The sequence below is a fragment of the Somniosus microcephalus genome, chromosome 20 (genome assembly GCF_052327205.1).
Source record: "Somniosus microcephalus isolate GS21.2 chromosome 20, FLI_Smic_1.0, whole genome shotgun sequence".
Classification (NCBI taxonomy): Eukaryota; Metazoa; Chordata; class Chondrichthyes; order Squaliformes; family Somniosidae; genus Somniosus; species Somniosus microcephalus.
This window is the reverse complement of record NC_141006.1, coordinates 5,826,602-5,849,090: the sequence shown is the minus strand read 5'-3', so window position 1 is coordinate 5,849,090 and position 22,489 is coordinate 5,826,602.

Sequence of the window (22,489 nt, the reverse complement as noted above, 5' to 3'; positions counted from 1 at the left end):
CAGAGATGGGCATTGATGGGAGAGTTAGGGTATCAGTGAGATGGGCATTGATGGGAGAGTTATGGTATCAGAGATGGGCATTGATGGGAGAGTTAGGGTATCAGTGAGATGGGCTTTGATGGGAGTGTTAGGTTATCAGAGACGGGCATTGATGGGAGAGTTAGGGTATCCGTGAGATGGGCATTGATGGGAGAGTTAGGGTATCCATGAGATGGACATTGATGGGAGAGTTAGGGTATCAGTGAGATGGACATTGATGGGAGAGTTAGGGTATCAGTGAGATGGGCATTGATGGGAGAGTTAGGGTATCAGTGAGATGGACATTGATGGGAGAGTTAGGCTATCAGTGAGATGGGCATTGGTGGGAGAGTTCGGGTATCCGTGAGATGGGCATTGATGGGAGAGTTAGGGTATCCGTGACGTGGGCATTGATGGGAGAGTTAGGGTATCAATGAGGTGGGCATTGATGGGAGAGTTAGGGTATCAGAGATGGGCATTGATGGGAGAGTTAGGGTATCAGAGATGGGCATTGATGCGAGAGTTAGGGTATCAGTGAGTTGGGCATTGATGGGAGAGTTAGGGTATCAGAGATGGGTATTGATGTGAGAGTTAGGGTATCAGTGAGATGGACATTGATGGGAGAGTTAGGGTATCAGTGAGATGGGCATTGATGGGAGAGTTAGGGTATCAGTGAGATGGGCATTGGTGGGAAAGTTAGGGTATCAGTGAGATGGGCATTGGTGGGAGAGTTAGGGTATCAGTGAGATGGACATTGATGGGAGAGTTCGGGTATCATTGAGATGGACATTGATGGGAGAGTTAGGGTATCAGTGAGGTCGGCATTGATGGGAGAGTTAGGGTATCAGTGAGATGGGCTTTGATGGGAGATTTTGGGTATCAGTGAGATGGACATTGATGGGAGAGTTAGGGTATCAGAGATGGGCATTGATGGGAGAGTTAGGGTATCAGTGAGATGGGCATTGATGGGAGAGTTAGGGTATCAGAGATGGGCATTGATGGGAGAGTTAGGGTATCAGTGAGATGGGCATTGATGGGAGAGTTAGGGTATCAGAGATGGGCATTGATGGGAGAGTTAGGGTATCAGTGAGATGGGCATTGGTGGGAGAGATAGCGTATCAGAGATGGGCATTGATGGGAGAGTTAGGGTATAAGTGAGATGGGCATTGATGGGAGAGTTATGGTATCAGAGATGGGCATTGATGGGAGAGTTAGGGTATCAGTGAGATGGGCTTTGATGGGAGAGTTAGGGTATCAGAGATGGGCATTGATGGGAGAGTTAGGGTATCCGTGAGATAGGCATTGATGGGAGAGTTAGGGTATCCATGAGATGGGCATTGATGGGAGAGTTAGGGTATCAGTGAGATGGGCTTTGATGGGAGAGTTAGGGTATCAGTGAGATGGGCATTGATGGGAGAGTTAGGGTATCAGTGAGATGGACATTGATGGGAGAGTTAGGGTGTCAGTGAGATGGACATTGATGGGAGAGTTAGGGTATCAGTGAGATGGGCATTGATGGGAGAGTTAGGGTATCAGTGAAATGGACATTGATGGGAGAGTTAGGGTATCAGTGAGATGGGCATTGGTGGGAGAGTTAGGGTATCCGTGAGATGGGCATTGATGGGAGAGTTAGGGTATCAGTGAGATGGGCTTTGATGGGAGAGTTAGGGTATCAGTGAGATGGACATTGGTGGGAGAATTAGGGTATCCGTGAGATGGGCATTGATGGGAGAGTTAGGGTATCAGTGAGGTGGGCATTGATGGGAGAGTTAGGGTATCAGAGATGGGCATTGATGGGAGAGTTAGGGTATCAGAGATGGGCATTGATGGGAGAGTTAGGGTATCAGTGAGATGGGCATTGATGGGAGAATTAGGGTATCAGTGAGATGGACATTGATGGGAGAGTTAGGGTATCAGTGAGATGGACATTGATGGGAGAGTTGGTGTATCAGTGAGGTGGGCATTGAGGGGAGAGTTAGGGTATCAGTGAGATGGGCATAGATGGGAGAGTTAGGGTATCCGTGAGATGGGCTTTGATGGGAGAGTTAGGGCATCAGTGAGATGGGCATTGATGGGAGAGTTAGGGTATCAGTGAGATGGACATTGATGGGAGAGTTAGGGTATCAGTGAGATGGACATTGATGGGAGAGTTAGGGTATCAGTGAGATGGGTATCAGTGAGGTGGGCATTGATGGGAGAGTTAGGGTATCAGTGAGATGGACATTGATGGGAGAGTTGGTGTATCAGTGAGGTGGGCATTGATGGGAGAGTTAGGGTATCAGTGAGATGGGCATAGATGGGAGAGTTAGGGTATCCGTGAGATGGGCTTTGATGGGAGAGTTAGGGTATCAGTGAGATGGGCATTGATGGGAGAGTTAGGGTATCAGAGATGGGCATTGATGGGAGAGTTAGGGTATCAGTGAGATGGACATTGATGGGAGAGTTAGGGTATCAGTGAGATGGGCATTGGTGGGAAAGTTAGGGTATCAGTGAGATGGGCATTGATAGGACAGTTAGGGTATCAGAGATGGACATTGATGGGAGAGTTAGGGTATCAGTGAGATGGGCTTTGATGGGAGAGTTAGGGTATCAGTGCGATGGGCATTGATGGGAGAGTTTGGGTTTCAGTGAGGTGGGCATTGATGGGAGAGTTAGGGTATCAGTGAGATGGGCTTTGATGGGAGAGTTAGGGTATCAGTGAGATGGACATTGATGGGAGAGTAAGGGTATCAGTGAGATGGGCATGATGGGAGAGTTAGGGTATCAGTGATGGGCATTGATGGGAGAGTTCGGGTATCAGAGATGGGCATTGATGGGAGAGTTAGGGTATCAGTGAGATGGGCATTGATGGGAGAGTTAGGGTATCAGAGATGGGCATTGATGGGAGAGGTAGGGTATCAGTGAGATGGGCATTGGTGGGAGAGTTAGGGTATCAGAGATGGGCATTGATGGGAGAGTTAGGGTATCAGTGAGATGGGCATTGATGGGAGAGTTATGGTATCAGAGATGGGCATTGATGGGAGAGTTAGGGTATCCGTGAGATGGGCATTGATGGGAGAGTTAGGCTATCCATGAGATGGACATTGATGGGAGAGTTAGGGTATCAGTGAGATGGACATTGATGGGAGAGTTAGGGTATCAGTGAGATGGGCATTGATGGGAGAGTTAGGGTATCAGTGAGATGGACATTGATGGGAGAGTTAGGCTATCAGTGAGATGGGCATTGGTGGGAGAGTTAGGGTATCCGTGAGATGGGCATTGATGGGAGAGTTAGGGTATCCGTGACGTGGGCATTGATGGGAGAGTTAGGGTATCAATGAGGTGGGCATTGATGGGAGAGTAAGGGTATCAGAGATGGGCATTGATGGGAGAGTTAGGGTATCAGAGATGGGCATTGATGCGAGAGTTAGGGTATCAGTGAGGTGGGCATTGATGGGAGAGTTAGGGTATCAGAGATGGGCATTGATGTGAGAGTTAGGGTATCAGTGAGGTGGGCATTGATGGGAGAGTTAGGGTATCAGTGAGATGGGCTTTGATGGGAGATTTAGGGTATCAGTGAGATGGACATTGATGGGAGAGTTAGGGTATCAGAGATGGGCATTGATGGGAGAGTTAGGGTATCAGTGAGATGGGCATTGATGGGAGAGTTAGGGTATCAGTGAGATGGGCATTGATGGGAGAGTTAGGGTATCAGTGAGATGGGCTTTGATGGGAGAGTTAGGGTATCAGAGATGGGCATTGATGGGAGAGTTAGGGTATCCGTGAGATGGGCATTGATGGGAGAGTTAGGGTATCCATGAGATGGACATTGATGGGAGAGTTAGGGTATCAGTGAGATGGACATTGATGGGAGAGTTCGGCTATCAGTGAGATGGACATTGGTGGGAGAGTTTGGGTATCCGTGACGTGGGCATTGATGGGAGAGTTAGGGTATCAGTGAGGTGGGCATTGATGGGAGAGTTAGGGTATCAGAGATGGGCATTGATGGGAGAGTTAGGGTATCAGAGATGGGCATTGATGGGAGAGTTAGGGTATCAGAGATGGGCATTGATGGGAGAGTTAGGGTATCAGTGAGATGGGCATTGCTGGGAGAGTTAGGGTATCAGAGATGGGCATTGATGGGAGAGTTAGGGTATCAGTGAGATGGGCATTGGTGGGAGAGTTAGGGTATCAGAGATGGGCATTGATGGGAGAGTTATGGTGTCAGAGATGGGCATTGATGGGAGAGTTAGGGTATCAGTGAGAAGGGCTTTGATGGGAGAGTTAGGGTATCAGAGATGGGAATTGATGGGAGAGTTAGGGTATCCGTGAGATGGGCATTGATGGGAGAGTTAGGGGATCCATGAGATGGGCATTGATGGGAGAGTTAGGGTATCAGTGAGATGGGCTTTGATGGGAGAGTTAGGGTATCAGTGAGATGGGCATTGATGGGAGAGTTAGGGTATCAGTGAGATGCACATTGATGGGAGAGTTAGGGTATCAGTGAGATGGACATTGATGGGAGAGTTAGGGTATCAGTGAGATGGGCATTGATGGGAGAGTTAGGGTATCAGTGAGATGGACATTGATGGGAGAGTTAGGGTATCAGTGAGATGGGCATTGGTGGGAGAGTTAGGGTATCCGTGAGATGGGCATTGATGGGAGAGTTAGGGTATCAGTGAGATGGGCTTTGATGGGAGAGTTAGGGTATCAGTGAGATGGGCATTGATGGGTGAGTTAGGGTATCAGTGAGGTGGGCATTGATGGGAGAGTTAGGGTATCAGTGATGGGCATTGATGGGAGAGTTAGGGTACCAGAGATGGGCATTGATGGGAGAGTTTGGGTATCAGTGAGATGGGCATTGATGGGTGAGTTAGGGTATCAGTGAGGTGGGCATTGATGGGAGAGTTAGGGTATCAGTGAGATGGGCTTTGATGGGAGAGTTAGGGTATCAGAGATGGGCATTGATGGGAGAGTTAGGGTATCAGTGAGATGGGCATTGATGGGAGAGTTAGGGTATCAGTGAGATGGGCGTTGATGGGAGAGTTAGGGTATCAGTGAGATGGGCATTGAAGGAAGAGTTAGGGTATCAGAGATGGGAATTGATGGGAGAGTTAGGGTATCAGAGATGGGCATTGATGGGAGAGTTAGGGTATCAGTGAGGTGGGCATTGATGGGAGAGTTAGGATATCAGTGAGGTGGGCATTGGTGGGAGAGTTAGGGTATCAGTGAGATGGGCATTGATGGGAGACTTAGGGTATCAGTGAGATGGGCATTGATTGGAGAGTTAGGGTATCAGAGATGGGCATTGATTGGAGAGTTAGGGTATCCGTGAGATGGGCATTGATGGGAGAGTTAGGGTATCAGAGATGGGCATTGATTGGAGAGTTAGGGTATCAGTGAGATGGGCATTGATGGGAGAGTTAGGGTATCAGTGAGATGGACATTGATGGGAGACTTAGGGTATCAGTGAGATGGGCATTGATGGGAGAGTTTGGGTATCAGAGACGGGCATTGATGGGAGAGTTAGGGTATCAGTGAGATGGGCATTGATGAGAGAGTTAGGGTATCAGAGATGGGCATTGATGGGAGAGTTAGGGTATCAGTGAGATGGGCATTGATGGGAGAGTTAGGGTATCAGTGAGATGGGCATTGATGGGAGAGTTAGGGTATCAGTGAGATGGGCATTGATGGGAGAGTTAGGGTATCAGTGAGATGGACATTGATGGGAGAGTTCGGGTATCAGTGAGATGGGCATTGATGGGAGAGTTAGGGTATCAGTGAGATGGGCATTGATGGGAGAGTTAGGGTATCAGTGAGATGGACATTGATGGGAGAGTTAGTGTATCAGTGAGGTGGGCATTGATGGGAGAGTTAGGCTATCAGTGAGATGGGCATTGATGGGAGAGTTAGGGTATGCGTGAGATGGGCTTTGATGGGAGAGTTAGGGTATCAGTGAGATGGGCATTGATGGGAGAGTTAGGGTATCAGAGATGGGCATTGATGGGAGAGTTAGGGTATCAGTGAGGTGGGCATTGATGGGAGAGTTAGGGTATCAGTGAGGTGGGCATTGATGGGAGAGTTAGGGTATCAGAGATGGGCATTGATGGGAGAGTTAGGGTATCAGAGATGGGCATTGATGGGAGAGTTAGGGTATCAGTGAGGTGGGCATTGATGGGAGAGTTAGGGTATCAGTGAGGTGGGCATTGATGGGAGAGTTAGGGTATCAGAGATGGGCATTGATGGGAGAGTTAGGGTATCAGAGATGGGCATTGATGGGAGAGTTAGGGTATCAGTGAGGTGGGCATTGATGGGAGAGTTAGGGTATCAGAGATGGGCATTGATGGGAGAGTTAGGGTATCAGAGATGGGTATTGATGTGAGAGTTAGGGTATCAGTGAGATGGACATTGATGGGAGAGTTAGGGTATCAGTGAGATGGGCATTGATGGGAGAGTTAGGGTATCAGTGAGATGGGCATTGGTGGGAAAGTTAGGATATCAGTGAGATGGGCATTGGTGGGAGAGTTAGGGTATCAGTGAGATGGACATTGATGGGAGAGTTCGGGTATCATTGAGATGGACATTGATGGGAGAGTTAGGGTATCAGTGAGGTGGGCATTGATGGGAGAGTTAGGGTATCAGTGAGATGGGCTTTGATGGGAGATTTTGGGTATCAGTGAGATGGACATTGATGGGAGAGTTAGGGTATCAGAGATGGGCATTGATGGGAGAGTTAGGGTATCAGTGAGATGGGCATTGATGGGAGAGTTAGGGTATCAGAGATGGGCATTGATGGGAGAGTTAGGGTATCAGTGAGATGGGCATTGATGGGAGAGTTAGGGTATCAGAGATGGGCATTGATGGGAGAGTTAGGGTATCAGTGAGATGGGCATTGGTGGGAGAGTTAGGGTATCAGAGATGGGCATTGATGGGAGAGTTAGGGTATCAGTGAGATGGGCATTGATGGGAGAGTTATGGTATCAGAGATGGGCATTGATGTGAGAGTTAGGGTATCAGTGAGATGGGCTTTGATGGGAGAGTTAGGGTATCAGAGATGGGCATTGATGGGAGAGTTAGGGTATCCGTGAGATGGGCATTGATGGGAGAGTTAGGGTATCCATGAGATGGGCATTGATGGGAGAGTTAGGGTATCAGTGAGATGGGCTTTGATGGGAGAGTTAGGGTATCAGTGAGATGGGCATTGATGGGAGAGTTAGGGTATCAGTGAGATGGACATTGATGGGAGAGTTAGGGTGTCAGTGAGATGGACATTGATGGGAGAGTTAGGGTATCAGTGAGATGGGCATTGATGGGAGAGTTAGGGTATCAGTGAAATGGACATTGATGGGAGAGTTAGGGTATCAGTGAGATGGGCATTGGTGGGAGAGTTAGGGTATCCGTGAGATGGGCATTGATGGGAGAGTTAGGGTATCAGTGAGATGGGCTTTGATGGGAGAGTTAGGGTATCAGTGAGATGGACATTGGTGGGAGAATTAGGGTATCCGTGAGATGGGCATTGATGGGAGAGTTAGGGTATCAGTGAGGTGGGCATTGATGGGAGAGTTAGGGTATCAGAGATGGGCATTGATGGGAGAGTTAGGGTATCAGAGATGGGCATTGATGGGAGAGTTAGGGTATCAGTGAGATGGGCATTGATGGGAGAGTTAGGGTATCAGTGAGATGGACATTGATGGGAGAGTTATGGTATCAGTGAGATGGACATTGATGGGAGAGTTGTGGTATCAGTGAGATGGACATTCATGGGAGAGTTGGTGTATCAGTGAGGTGGGCATTGATGGGAGAGTTAGGGTATCAGTGAGATGGGCATAGATGGGAGAGTTAGGGTATCCGTGAGATGGGCATTGATGAGAGAGTTAGGGTATCAGAGATGGGCATTGATGGGAGAGTTAGGGTATCAGTGAGATGGGCATTGATGGGAGAGTTAGGGTATCAGTGAGGTGGGCATTGATGGGAGAGTTAGGGTATCAGTGAGGTGGGCATTGATGGGAGAGTTAGGGTATCAGAGATGGGCATTGATGGGAGAGTTAGGGTATCAGAAATGGGCATTGATGGGAGAGTTAGGGTATCAGTGAGGTGGGCATTGATGGGAGAGTTAGGGTATCAGTGAGGTGGGCATTGATGGGAGAGTTAGGGTATCAGAGATGGGCATTGATGGGAGAGTTAGGGTATCAGAGATGGGCATTGATGGGAGAGTTAGGGTATCAGTGAGGTGGGCATTGATGGGAGAGTTAGGGTATCAGAGATGGGCATTGATGGGAGAGTTAGGGTATCAGAGATGGGCATTGATGCGAGAGTTAGGGTATCAGTGAGTTGGGCATTGATGGGAGAGTTAGGGTATCAGAGATGGGTATTGATGTGAGAGTTAGGGTATCAGTGAGATGGACATTGATGGGAGAGTTAGGGTATCAGTGAGATGGGCATTGATGGGAGAGTTAGGGTATCAGTGAGATGGGCATTGGTGGGAAAGTTAGGGTATCAGTGAGATGGGCATTGGTGGGAGAGTTAGGGTATCAGTGAGATGGACATTGATGGGAGAGTTCGGGTATCATTGAGATGGAAATTGATGGGAGAGTTAGGGTATCAGTGAGGTGGGCATTGATGGGAGAGTTAGGGTATCAGTGAGATGGGCTTTGATGGGAGATTTTGGGTATCAGTGAGATGGACATTGATGGGAGAGTTAGGGTATCAGAGATGGGCATTGATGGGAGAGTTAGGGTATCAGTGAGATGGGCATTGATGGGAGAGTTAGGGTATCAGAGATGGGCATTGATGGGAGAGTTAGGGTATCAGTGAGATGGGCATTGATGGGAGAGTTAGGGTATCAGAGATGGGCATTGATGGGAGAGTTAGGGTATCAGTGAGATGGGCATTGGTGGGAGAGTTAGGGTATCAGAGATGGGCATTGATGGGAGAGTTAGGGTATCAGTGAGATGGGCATTGATGGGAGAGTTATGGTATCAGAGATGGGCATTGATGTGAGAGTTAGGGTATCAGTGAGATGGGCTTTGATGGGAGAGCTAGGGTATCAGAGATGGGCATTGATGGGAGAGTTAGGGTATCCGTGAGATGGGCATTGATGGGAGAGTTAGGGTATCCATGAGATGGGCATTGATGGGAGAGTTAGGGTATCAGTGAGATGGGCTTTGATGGGAGAGTTAGGGTATCAGTGAGATGGGCATTGATGGGAGAGTTAGGGTATCAGTGAGATGGACATTGATGGGAGAGTTAGGGTGTCAGTGAGATGGACATTGATGGGAGAGTTAGGGTATCAGTGAGATGGGCATTGATGGGAGAGTTAGGGTATCAGTGAAATGGACATTGATGGGAGAGTTAGGGTATCAGTGAGATGGGCATTGGTGGGAGAGTTAGGGTATCCGTGAGATGGGCATTGATGGGAGAGTTAGGGTATCAGTGAGATGGGCTTTGATGGGAGAGTTAGGGTATCAGTGAGATGGACATTGGTGGGAGAATTAGGGTATCCGTGAGATGGGCATTGATGGGAGAGTTAGGGTATCAGTGAGGTGGGCATTGATGGGAGAGTTAGGGTATCAGAGATGGGCATTGATGGGAGAGTTAGGGTATCAGAGATGGGCATTGATGGGAGAGTTAGGGTATCAGTGAGATGGACATTGATGGGAGAGTTATGGTATCAGTGAGATGGACATTGATGGGAGAGTTGGTGTATCAGTGAGGTGGGCATTGATGGGAGAGTTAGGGTATCAGTGAGATGGGCATAGATGGGAGAGTTAGGGAATCCGTGAGATGGGCTTTGATGGGAGAGTTAGGGTATCAGTGAGATGGGCATTGATGGGAGAGTTAGGGTATCAGTGAGATGGACATTGATGGGAGAGTTAGGGTATCAGAGATGGACATTGATGGGAGAGTTAGGGTATCAGTGAGATGGGCTTTGATGGGAGAGTTAGGGTATCAGTGCGATGGGCATTGATGGGAGAGTTTGGGTATCAGTTAGGTGGGCATTGATGGGAGAGTTAGGGTATCAGTGAGATGGGCTTTGATGGGAGAGCTAGGGTATCAGTGAGATGGGCATTGATGGGAGAGTTAGGGTATCAGTGAGATGGACATTGATGGGAGAGTTAGGGTATCAGTGAGATGGGTATCAGTGAGGTGGGCATTGATGGGAGAGTTAGGGTATCAGTGAGATGGACATTGATGGGAGAGTTGGTGTATCAGTGAGGTGGGCATTGATGGGAGAGTTAGGCTATCAGTGAGATGGGCATAGATGGGAGAGTTAGGGTATCCGTGACATGGGCTTTGATGGGAGAGTTAGGGTATCAGTGAGATGGGCATTGATGGGAGAGTTAGGGTATCAGAGATGGGCATTGATGGGAGAGTTAGGGTATCAGTGAGATGGACATTGATGGGAGAGTTAGGGTATCAGTGAGATGGGCATTGGTGGGAAAGTTAGGGTATCAGTGAGATGGGCATTGATAGGACAGTTAGGGTATCAGAGATGGACATTGATGGGAGAGTTAGGGTATCAGTGAGATGGGCTTTGATGGGAGAGTTAGGGTATCAGTGAGATGGACATTGATGGGAGAGCAAGGGTATCAGTGAGATGGGCATGATGGGAGAGTTAGGGTATCAGTGATGGGCATTGATGGGAGAGTTCGGGTATCAGAGATGGGCATTGATGGGAGAGTTAGGGTATCAGTGAGATGGGCATTGATGGGAGAGTTAGGGTATCAGAGATGGGCATTGATGGGAGAGGTAGGGTATCAGTGAGATGGGCATTGGTGGGAGAGTTAGGGTATCAGAGATGGGCATTGATGGGAGAGTTAGGGTATCAGTGAGATGGGCATTGATGGGAGAGTTATGGTATCAGAGATGGGCTTTGATGGGAGAGTTAGGGTATCAGAGATGGGCATTGATGGGAGAGTTTGGGTATCCGTGAGATGGGCATTGATGGGAGAGTTAGGGTATCCATGAGATGGGCATTGATGGGAGAGTTAGGGTATCAGTGAGATGGGCTTTGATGGGAGAGTTAGGGTATCAGTGAGATGGGCATTGATGGGAGAGTTAGGGTATCAGTGAGATGGACATTGATGGGAGAGTTAGGGTGTCAGTGAGATGGACATTGATGGGAGAGTTAGGGTATCAGTGAGATGGGCATTGATGGGAGAGTTAGGGTGTCAGTGAGATGGACATTGATGGGAGAGTTAGGGTATCAGTGAGATGGGCATTGATGGGAGAGTTAGGGTATCAGTGAAATGGACATTGATGGGAGAGTTAGGGTATCAGTGAGATGGGCATTGGTGGGAGAGTTAGGGTATCCGTGAGATGGGCATTGATGGGAGAGTTAGGGTATCAGTGAGATGGGCTTTGATGGGAGAGTTAGGGTATCAGTGAGATGGACATTGGTGGGAGAATTAGGGTATCCGTGAGATGGGCATTGATGGGAGAATTAGGGTATCAGTGACGTGGGCATTGATGGGAGAGTTAGGGTATCAGAGATGGGCATTGATGGGAGAGTTAGGGTATCAGAGATGGGCATTGATGGGAGAGTTAGGGTATCAGTGAGGTGGGCATTGATGGGAGAGTTGGGGTATCAGAGATGGGCATTGATGGGAGAGTTAGGGTATCAGAGATGGGCACTGATGGGAGAGTTCGGGTATCAGTGAGATGGACATTGATGGGAGAGTTAGGGTATCAGTGAGATGGACATTGATGGGAGAGTTAGGGTATCAGTGAGATGGGCTTTGATGGGAGAGTTAGGGTATCAGTGCGATGGGCATTGATGGGAGAGTTAGGGTATCAGTGAGGTAGGCATTGATGGGAGAGTTAGGGTATCAGTGAGATGGGCTTTGATGGGAGAGTTAGGGTATCAGTGAGATGGACATTGATGGGAGAGTTAGGGTATCAGTGAGATGGGCTTTCATGGGAGAGTTAGGGTATCCGTGAGATGGGCATTCATGGGAGAGTTAGGGTATCAGTGAGATGGGCTTTGATGGGAGAGTTAGGGTATCAGAGATGGGCATTGATGGGAGAGTTCGGGTATCAGTGAGATGGGCCTTGATGGGAGAGTTAGGGTATCAGAGATGGGCATTGATGGGAGAGTTGGGGTATCAGTGAAATGGTCGTTGATGGGAGAGTTAGGGTATCAGTGAGGTGGGCATTGATGGGAGAGTTAGGGTATCAGAGATGGGCATTGATGGGAGAGTTAGGGTATTCGTGAGATGGGCATTGATGGGAGAGTTAGGGTATCAGAGATGGGCATTGATTGGAGAGTTAGGGTATAAGAGACGGGCATTCACGGGAGAGTTAGGGTATCAGTGAGATGGGCATTGATGAGAGAGTTAGGGTATCAGAGATGGGCATTGATGGGAGAGTTAGGGTATCAGTGAGATGGGCATTGATGGGAGAGTTAGGGTATCAGTGAGATGGACATTGGTGGGAGAATTAGGGTATCCGTGAGATGGGCATTGATGGGAGAGTTAGGGTATCAGTGAGGTGGGCATTGATGGGAGAGTTACGGTATCAGAGATGGGCATTGATGGGAGAGTTAGGGTATCAGAGATGGGCATTGATGGGAGAGTTAGGGTATCAGTGAGATGGACATTGATGGGAGAGTTATGGTATCAGTGAGATGGACATTGATGGGAGAGTTGGTGTATCAGTGAGGTGGGCATTGATGGGAGAGTTAGGGTATCAGTGAGATGGGCATAGATGGGAGAGTTAGGGTATCCGTGAGATGGGCTTTGATGGGAGAGTTAGGGTATCAGTGAGATGGGCATTGATGGGAGAGTTAGGGTATCAGTGAGATGGACATTGATGGGAGAGTTAGGGTATCAGAGATGGACATTGATGGGAGAGTTAGGGTATCAGTGAGATGGGCTTTGATGGGAGAGTTAGGGTATCAGTGCGATGGGCATTGATGGGAGAGTTTGGGTATCAGTTAGGTGGGCATTGATGGGAGAGTTAGGGTATCAGTGAGATGGGCTTTGATGGGAGAGCTAGGGTATCAGTGAGATGGGCATTGATGGGAGAGTTAGGGTATCAGTGAGATGGACATTGATGGGAGAGTTAGGGTATCAGTGAGATGGGTATCAGTGAGGTGGGCATTGATGGGAGAGTTAGGGTATCAGTGAGATGGACATTGATGGGAGAGTTGGTGTATCAGTGAGGTGGGCATTGATGGGAGAGTTAGGCTATCAGTGAGATGGGCATAGATGGGAGAGTTAGGGTATCCGTGACATGGGCTTTGATGGGAGAGTTAGGGTATCAGTGAGATGGGCATTGATGGGAGAGTTAGGGTATCAGAGATGGGCATTGATGGGAGAGTTAGGGTATCAGTGAGATGGACATTGATGGGAGAGTTAGGGTATCAGTGAGATGGGCATTGGTGGGAAAGTTAGGGTATCAGTGAGATGGGCATTGATAGGACAGTTAGGGTATCAGAGATGGACATTGATGGGAGAGTTAGGGTATCAGTGAGATGGGCTTTGATGGGAGAGTTAGGGTATCAGTGAGATGGACATTGATGGGAGAGCAAGGGTATCAGTGAGATGGGCATGATGGGAGAGTTAGGGTATCAGTGATGGGCATTGATGGGAGAGTTAGTGTATCAGTGAGATGGGCATTGATGGGAGAGTTAGGGTATCAGAGATGGGCATTGATGGGAGAGGTAGGGTATCAGTGAGATGGGCATTGGTGGGGGAGTTAGGGTATCAGAGATGGGCTTTGATGGGAGAGTTAGGGTATCAGAGATGGGCACTGATGGGAGAGTTTGGGTATCCGTGAGATGGGCATTGATGGGAGAGTTAGGGTATCCATGAGATGGGCATTGATGGGAGAGTTAGGGTATCAGTGAGATGGGCTTTGATGGGAGAGTTAGGGTATCAGTGAGATGGGCATTGATGGGAGAGTTAGGGTATCAGTGAGATGGACATTGATGGGAGAGTTAGGGTGTCAGTGAGATGGACATTGATGGGAGAGTTAGGGTATCAGTGAGATGGGCATTGATGGGAGAGTTAGGGTGTCAGTGAGATGGACATTGATGGGAGAGTTAGGGTATCAGTGAGATGGGCATTGATGGGAGAGTTAGGGTATCAGTGAAATGGACATTGATGGGAGAGTTAGGGTATCAGTGAGATGGGCATTGGTGGGAGAGTTAGGGTATCCGTGAGATGGGCATTGATGGGAGAGTTAGGGTATCAGTGAGATGGGCTTTGATGGGAGAGTTAGGGTATCAGTGAGATGGACATTGGTGGGAGAATTAGGGTATCCGTGAGATGGGCATTGATGGGAGAATTAGGGTATCAGTGACGTGGGCATTGATGGGAGAGTTAGGGTATCAGAGATGGGCATTGATGGGAGAGTTAGGGTATCAGAGATGGGCATTGATGGGAGAGTTAGGGTATCAGTGAGGTGGGCATTGATGGGAGAGTTGGGGTATCAGAGATGGGCATTGATGGGAGAGTTAGGGTATCAGAGATGGGCACTGATGGGAGAGTTCGGGTATCAGTGAGATGGACATTGATGGGAGAGTTAGGGTATCAGTGAGATGGACATTGATGGGAGAGTTAGGGTATCAGTGAGATGGGCTTTGATGGGAGAGTTAGGGTATCAGTGCGATGGGCATTGATGGGAGAGTTAGGGTATCAGTGAGGTAGGCATTGATGGGAGAGTTAGGGTATCAGTGAGATGGGCTTTGATGGGAGAGTTAGGGTATCAGTGAGATGGACATTGATGGGAGAGTTAGGGTATCAGTGAGATGGGCTTTCATGGGAGAGTTAGGGTATCCGTGAGATGGGCATTCATGGGAGAGTTAGGGTATCAGTGAGATGGGCTTTGATGGGAGAGTTAGGGTATCAGAGATGGGCATTGATGGGAGAGTTCGGGTATCAGTGAGATGGGCCTTGATGGGAGAGTTAGGGTATCAGAGATGGGCATTGATGGGAGAGTTGGGGTATCAGTGAAATGGTCGTTGATGGGAGAGTTAGGGTATCAGTGAGATGGGCATTGATTGGAGAGTTAGGGTATCAGAGATGGGCATTGATTGGAGAGTTAGGGTATTCGTGAGATGGGCATTGATGGGAGAGTTAGGGTATCAGAGATGGGCATTGATTGGAGAGTTAGGGTATAAGAGACGGGCATTCACGGGAGAGTTAGGGTATCAGTGAGATGGGCATTGATGAGAGCGTTAGGGTATCAGAGATGGGCATTGATGGGAGAGTTAGGGTATCAGTGAGATGGGCATTGATGGGAGAGTTAGGGTATCAGTGAGATGGGCATTGATGGGAGAGTTAGGGTATCAGTGAGATGGACATTGATGGGAGAGTTAGGGTATCAGTGAGATGGGCATTGATGGGAGAGTGAGGGTATCCGTGAGATGGGCATTGATGGGAGAGTTAGGGTATCAGTGAGATGGGCTTTGATGGGAGAGTTAGGGTATCAGTGAGATGGGCATTGATGGGAGAGTTAGGGTATCAGTGAGATGGGCATTGATGGGAGAGTTAGGGTATCAGTGAGATGGACATTGATGGGAGAGTTAGGGTATCAGTGAGATGGGCATTGGTGGGAGAGTTAGGGTATCCGTGAGATGGGCAGTGATGTGAGAGTTAGGGTATCAGTGAGGTGGACATTGGTGGGAGAGTTAGGGTATCCGTGAGATGGGCATTGATGGGAGAGTTAGGGTATCAGTGAGGTGGGCATTGATGGGAGAGTTAGGGTATCAGAGATGGGCATTGATGGGAGAGTTAGGGTATCAGAGATGGGCATTGATGGGAGAGTTAGGGTATCAGTGAGGTGGGCATTGATGGGAGAGTTAGGGTATCAGAGATGGGCATTGATGGGAGAGTTAGGGTATCAGGGATGGGCATTGATGGGAGAGTTAGGGTATCAGAGATGGGCATTGATGGGAGAGTTAGGGTATCAGTGAGATGGGCATTGATGGGAGAGTTAGGGTATCAGTGAGATGGGCATTGATGGGAGAGTTAGGGTATCAGTGAGATGGGCACTGATGGGAGAGTTATGGTATCAGTGAGATGGGCTTTGATGGGAGAGTTAGGGTATCAGTGAGATGGACATTGATGGGAGAGTTAGGGTATCAGTGAGATGGGCTTGGATGGGAGAGTTAGGGTATCAGTGCGATGGGCATTGATGGGAGAGTTAGGGTATCAGTGAGGTAGGCATTGATGGGAGAGTTAGGGTATCAGTGAGATGGGCTTTGATGGGAGTGTTAGGGTATCAGTTACATGGACATTGATGGGAGAGTTAGGGTATCTGTGAGATGGGCTTTGATGGGAGAGTTAGGGTATCAGTGAGATGGGCTTTGATGGGAGAGTTAGGGTATCAGTGAGGTGGGCATTGATGGGAGAGTTAGGGTATCAGTGAGATGGACATTGATGGGAGAGTTAGTGTATCAGTGAGGTGGGCATTGATGGGAGAGTTAGGGTATCAGTGAGATGGGCATTGATGGGAGAGTTAGGGTATCAGAGATGGGCATTGATGGGAGAGTTAGGGTATCAGTGAGATGGACATTGATGGGAGAGTTAGGGTATCAGTGAGATGGGCATTGGTGGGAAAGTTAGGGTATCAGTGAGATGGGCATTGATAGGACAGTTAGGGTATCAGAGATGGACATTGATGGGAGAGTTAGGGTATCAGTGAGATGGGCTTTGATGGGAGAGTTAGGGTATCAGTGAGATGGACATTGATGGGAGAGCAAGGGTATCAGTGAGATGGGCATGATGGGAGAGTTAGGGTATCAGTGATGGGCATTGATGGGAGAGTTCGGGTATCAGAGATGGGCATTGATGGGAGAGTTAGGGTATCAGTGAGATGGGCATTGATGGGAGAGTTAGGGTATCAGAGATGGGCATTGATGGGAGAGGTAGGGTATCAGTGAGATGGGCATTGGTGGGAGAGTTAGGGTATCAGAGATGGGCATTGATGGGAGAGTTAGGGTATCAGTGAGATGGGCATTGATGGGAGAGTTATGGTATCAGAGATGGGCTTTGATGGGAGAGTTAGGGTATCAGAGATGGGCATTGATGGGAGAGTTTGGGTATCCGTGAGATGGGCATTGATGGGAGAGTTAGGGTATCCATGAGATGGGCATTGATGGGAGAGTTAGGGTATCAGTGAGATGGGCTTTGATGGGAGAGTTAGGGTATCAGTGAGATGGGCATTGATGGGAGAGTTAGGGTATCAGTGAGATGGACATTGATGGGAGAGTTAGGGTGTCAGTGAGATGGACATTGATGGGAGAGTTAGGGTATCAGTGAGATGGGCATTGATGGGAGAGTTAGGGTGTCAGTGAGATGGACATTGATGGGAGAGTTAGGGTATCAGTGAGATGGGCATTGATGGGAGAGTTAGGGTATCAGTGAAATGGACATTGATGGGAGAGTTAGGGTATCAGTGAGATGGGCATTGGTGGGAGAGTTAGGGTATCCGTGAGATGGGCATTGATGGGAGAGTTAGGGTATCAGTGAGATGGGCTTTGATGGGAGAGTTAGGGTATCAGTGAGATGGACATTGGTGGGAGAATTAGGGTATCCGTGAGATGGGCATTGATGGGAGAATTAGGGTATCAGTGACGTGGGCATTGATGGGAGAGTTAGGGTATCAGAGATGGGCATTGATGGGAGAGTTAGGGTATCAGAGATGGGCATTGATGGGAGAGTTAGGGTATCAGTGAGGTGGGCATTGATGGGAGAGTTGGGGTATCAGAGATGGGCATTGATGGGAGAGTTAGGGTATCAGAGATGGGCACTGATGGGAGAGTTCGGGTATCAGTGAGATGGACATTGTTGGGAGAGTTAGGGTATCAGTGAGATGGACATTGATGGGAGAGTTAGGGTATCAGTGAGATGGGCTTTGATGGGAGAGTTAGGGTATCAGTGCGATGGGCATTGATGGGAGAGTTAGGGTATCAGTGAGGTAGGCATTGATGGGAGAGTTAGGGTATCAGTGAGATGGGCTTTGATGGGAGAGTTAGGGTATCAGTGAGATGGACATTGATGGGAGAGTTAGGGTATCAGTGAGATGGGCTTTCATGGGAGAGTTAGGGTATCCGTGAGATGGGCATTCATGGGAGAGTTAGGGTATCAGTGAGATGGGCTTTGATGGGAGAGTTAGGGTATCAGAGATGGGCATTGATGGGAGAGTTCGGGTATCAGTGAGATGGGCCTTGATGGGAGAGTTAGGGTATCAGAGATGGGCATTGATGGGAGAGTTGGGGTATCAGTGAAATGGTCGTTGATGGGAGAGTTAGGGTATCAGTGAGGTGGGCATTGATGGGAGAGTTAGGGTATCAGAGATGGGCATTGATGGGAGAGTTAGGGTATTCGTGAGATGGGCATTGATGGGAGAGTTAGGGTATCAGAGATGGGCATTGATTGGAGAGTTAGGGTATAAGAGACGGGCATTCACGGGAGAGTTAGGGTATCAGTGAGATGGGCATTGATGAGAGAGTTAGGGTATCAGAGATGGGCATTGATGGGAGAGTTAGGGTATCAGTGAGATGGGCATTGATGGGAGAGTTAGGGTATCAGTGAGATGGACATTGGTGGGAGAATTAGGGTATCCGTGAGATGGGCATTGATGGGAGAGTTAGGGTATCAGTGAGGTGGGCATTGATGGGAGAGTTACGGTATCAGAGATGGGCATTGATGGGAGAGTTAGGGTATCAGAGATGGGCATTGATGGGAGAGTTGGGGTATCAGTGAGATGGACATTGATGGGAGAGTTATGGTATCAGTGAGATGGACATTGATGGGAGAGTTGGTGTATCAGTGAGGTGGGCATTGATGGGAGAGTTAGGGTATCAGTGAGATGGGCATAGATGGGAGAGTTAGGGTATCCGTGAGATGGGCTTTGATGGGAGAGTTAGGGTATCAGTGAGATGGGCATTGATGGGAGAGTTAGGGTATCAGTGAGATGGACATTGATGGGAGAGTTAGGGTATCAGAGATGGACATTGATGGGAGAGTTAGGGTATCAGTGAGATGGGCTTTGATGGGAGAGTTAGGGTATCAGTGCGATGGGCATTGATGGGAGAGTTTGGGTATCAGTTAGGTGGGCATTGATGGGAGAGTTAGGGTATCAGTGAGATGGGCTTTGATGGGAGAGCTAGGGTATCAGTGAGATGGGCATTGATGGGAGAGTTAGGGTATCAGTGAGATGGACATTGATGGGAGAGTTAGGGTATCAGTGAGATGGGTATCAGTGAGGTGGGCATTGATGGGAGAGTTAGGGTATCAGTGAGATGGACATTGATGGGAGAGTTGGTGTATCAGTGAGGTGGGCATTGATGGGAGAGTTAGGCTATCAGTGAGATGGGCATAGATGGGAGAGTTAGGGTATCCGTGACATGGGCCTTGATGGGAGAGTTAGGGTATCAGTGAGATGGGCATTGATGGGAGAGTTAGGGTATCAGAGATGGGCATTGATGGGAGAGTTAGGGTATCAGTGAGATGGGCATTGATAGGACAGTTAGGGTATCAGAGATGGACATTGATGGGAGAGTTAGGGTATCAGTGAGATGGGCTTTGATGGGAGAGTTAGGGTATCAGTGAGATGGACATTGATGGGAGAGCAAGGGTATCAGTGAGATGGGCATGATGGGAGAGTTAGGGTATCAGTGATGGGCATTGATGGGAGAGTTCGGGTATCAGAGATGGGCATTGATGGGAGAGTTAGTGTATCAGTGAGATGGGCATTGATGGGAGAGTTAGGGTATCAGAGATGGGCATTGATGGGAGAGGTAGGGTATCAGTGAGATGGGCATTGGTGGGGGAGTTAGGGTATCAGAGATGGGCTTTGATGGGAGAGTTAGGGTATCAGAGATGGGCATTGATGGGAGAGTTTGGGTATCCGTGAGATGGGCATTGATGGGAGAGTTAGGGTATCCATGAGATGGGCATTGATGGGAGAGTTAGGGTATCAGTGAGATGGGCTTTGATGGGAGAGTTAGGGTATCAGTGAGATGGGCATTGATGGGAGAGTTAGGGTATCAGTGAGATGGACATTGATGGGAGAGTTAGGGTGTCAGTGAGATGGACATTGATGGGAGAGTTAGGGTATCAGTGAGATGGGCATTGATGGGAGAGTTAGGGTGTCAGTGAGATGGACATTGATGGGAGAGTTAGGGTATCAGTGAGATGGGCATTGATGGGAGAGTTAGGGTATCAGTGAAATGGACATTGATGGGAGAGTTAGGGTATCAGTGAGATGGGCATTGGTGGGAGAGTTAGGGTATCCGTGAGATGGGCATTGATGGGAGAGTTAGGGTATCAGTGAGATGGGCTTTGATGGGAGAGTTAGGGTATCAGTGAGATGGACATTGGTGGGAGAATTAGGGTATCCGTGAGATGGGCATTGATGGGAGAATTAGGGTATCAGTGACGTGGGCATTGATGGGAGAGTTAGGGTATCAGAGATGGGCATTGATGGGAGAGTTAGGGTATCAGAGATGGGCATTGATGGGAGAGTTAGGGTATCAGTGAGATGGGCTTTCATGGGAGAGTTAGGGTATCCGTGAGATGGGCATTCATGGGAGAGTTAGGGTATCAGTGAGATGGGCTTTGATGGGAGAGTTAGGGTATCAGAGATGGGCATTGATGGGAGAGTTCGGGTATCAGTGAGATGGGCCTTGATGGGAGAGTTAGGGTATCAGAGATGGGCATTGATGGGAGAGTTGGGGTATCAGTGAAATGGTCGTTGATGGGAGAGTTAGGGTATCAGTGAGATGGGCATTGATTGGAGAGTTAGGGTATCAGAGATGGGCATTGATTGGAGAGTTAGGGTATTCGTGAGATGGGCATTGATGGGAGAGTTAGGGTATCAGAGATGGGCATTGATTGGAGAGTTAGGGTATAAGAGACGGGCATTCACGGGAGAGTTAGGGTATCAGTGAGATGGGCATTGATGAGAGAGTTAGGGTATCAGAGATGGGCATTGATGGGAGAGTTAGGGTATCAGTGAGATGGGCATTGATGGGAGAGTTAGGGTATCAGTGAGATGGGCATTGATGGGAGAGTTAGGGTATCAGTGAGATGGACATTGATGGGAGAGTTAGGGTATCAGTGAGATGGGCATTGATGGGAGAGTGAGGGTATCCGTGAGATGGGCATTGATGGGAGAGTTAGGGTATCAGTGAGATGGGCTTTGATGGGAGAGTTAGGGTATCAGTGAGATGGGCATTGATGGGAGAGTTAGGGTATCAGTGAGATGGGCATTGATGGGAGAGTTAGGGTATCAGTGAGATGGACATTGATGGGAGAGTTAGGGTATCAGTGAGATGGGCATTGGTGGGAGAGTTAGGGTATCCGTGAGATGGGCAGTGATGTGAGAGTTAGGGTATCAGTGAGGTGGACATTGGTGGGAGAGTTAGGGTATCCGTGAGATGGGCATTGATGGGAGAGTTAGGGTATCAGTGAGGTGGGCATTGATGGGAGAGTTAGGGTATCAGAGATGGGCATTGATGGGAGAGTTAGGGTATCAGAGATGGGCATTGATGGGAGAGTTAGGGTATCAGTGAGGTGGGCATTGATGGGAGAGTTAGGGTATCAGAGATGGGCATTGATGGGAGAGTTAGGGTATCAGGGATGGGCATTGATGGGAGAGTTAGGGTATCAGAGATGGGCATTGATGGGAGAGTTAGGGTATCAGTGAGATGGGCATTGATGGGAGAGTTAGGGTATCAGTGAGATGGGCATTGATGGGAGAGTTAGGGTATCAGTGAGATGGGCACTGATGGGAGAGTTATGGTATCAGTGAGATGGGCTTTGATGGGAGAGTTAGGGTATCAGTGAGATGGACATTGATGGGAGAGTTAGGGTATCAGTGAGATGGGCTTGGATGGGAGAGTTAGGGTATCAGTGCGATGGGCATTGATGGGAGAGTTAGGGTATCAGTGAGGTAGGCATTGATGGGAGAGTTAGGGTATCAGTGAGATGGGCTTTGATGGGAGTGTTAGGGTATCAGTTACATGGACATTGATGGGAGAGTTAGGGTATCTGTGAGATGGGCTTTGATGGGAGAGTTAGGGTATCAGTGAGATGGGCTTTGATGGGAGAGTTAGGGTATCAGTGAGGTGGGCATTGATGGGAGAGTTAGGGTATCAGTGAGATGGACATTGATGGGAGAGTTAGTGTATCAGTGAGGTGGGCATTGATGGGAGAGTTAGGGTATCAGTGAGATGGGCATTGATGGGAGAGTTAGGGTATCCGTGAGATGGGCTTTGATGAGAGAGTTAGGGTATCAGTGAGATGGGCATTGATGGGAGAGTTTGGGTATCAGTGAGGTGGGCATTCATGGGAGAGTTAGGATATCAGTGATGGGCATTGATGGGAGAGTTTGGTTATCAGAGATGGGCATTGATGGGAGAGTTAGGGTATCAGTGAGATGGGCATTGATGGGAGAGTTAGGATATCAGTGATGGGCATTGATGGGAGAGTTAGGGTATCAGAGATGGGCATTGATGGGAGAGTTAGGGTATCAGTGA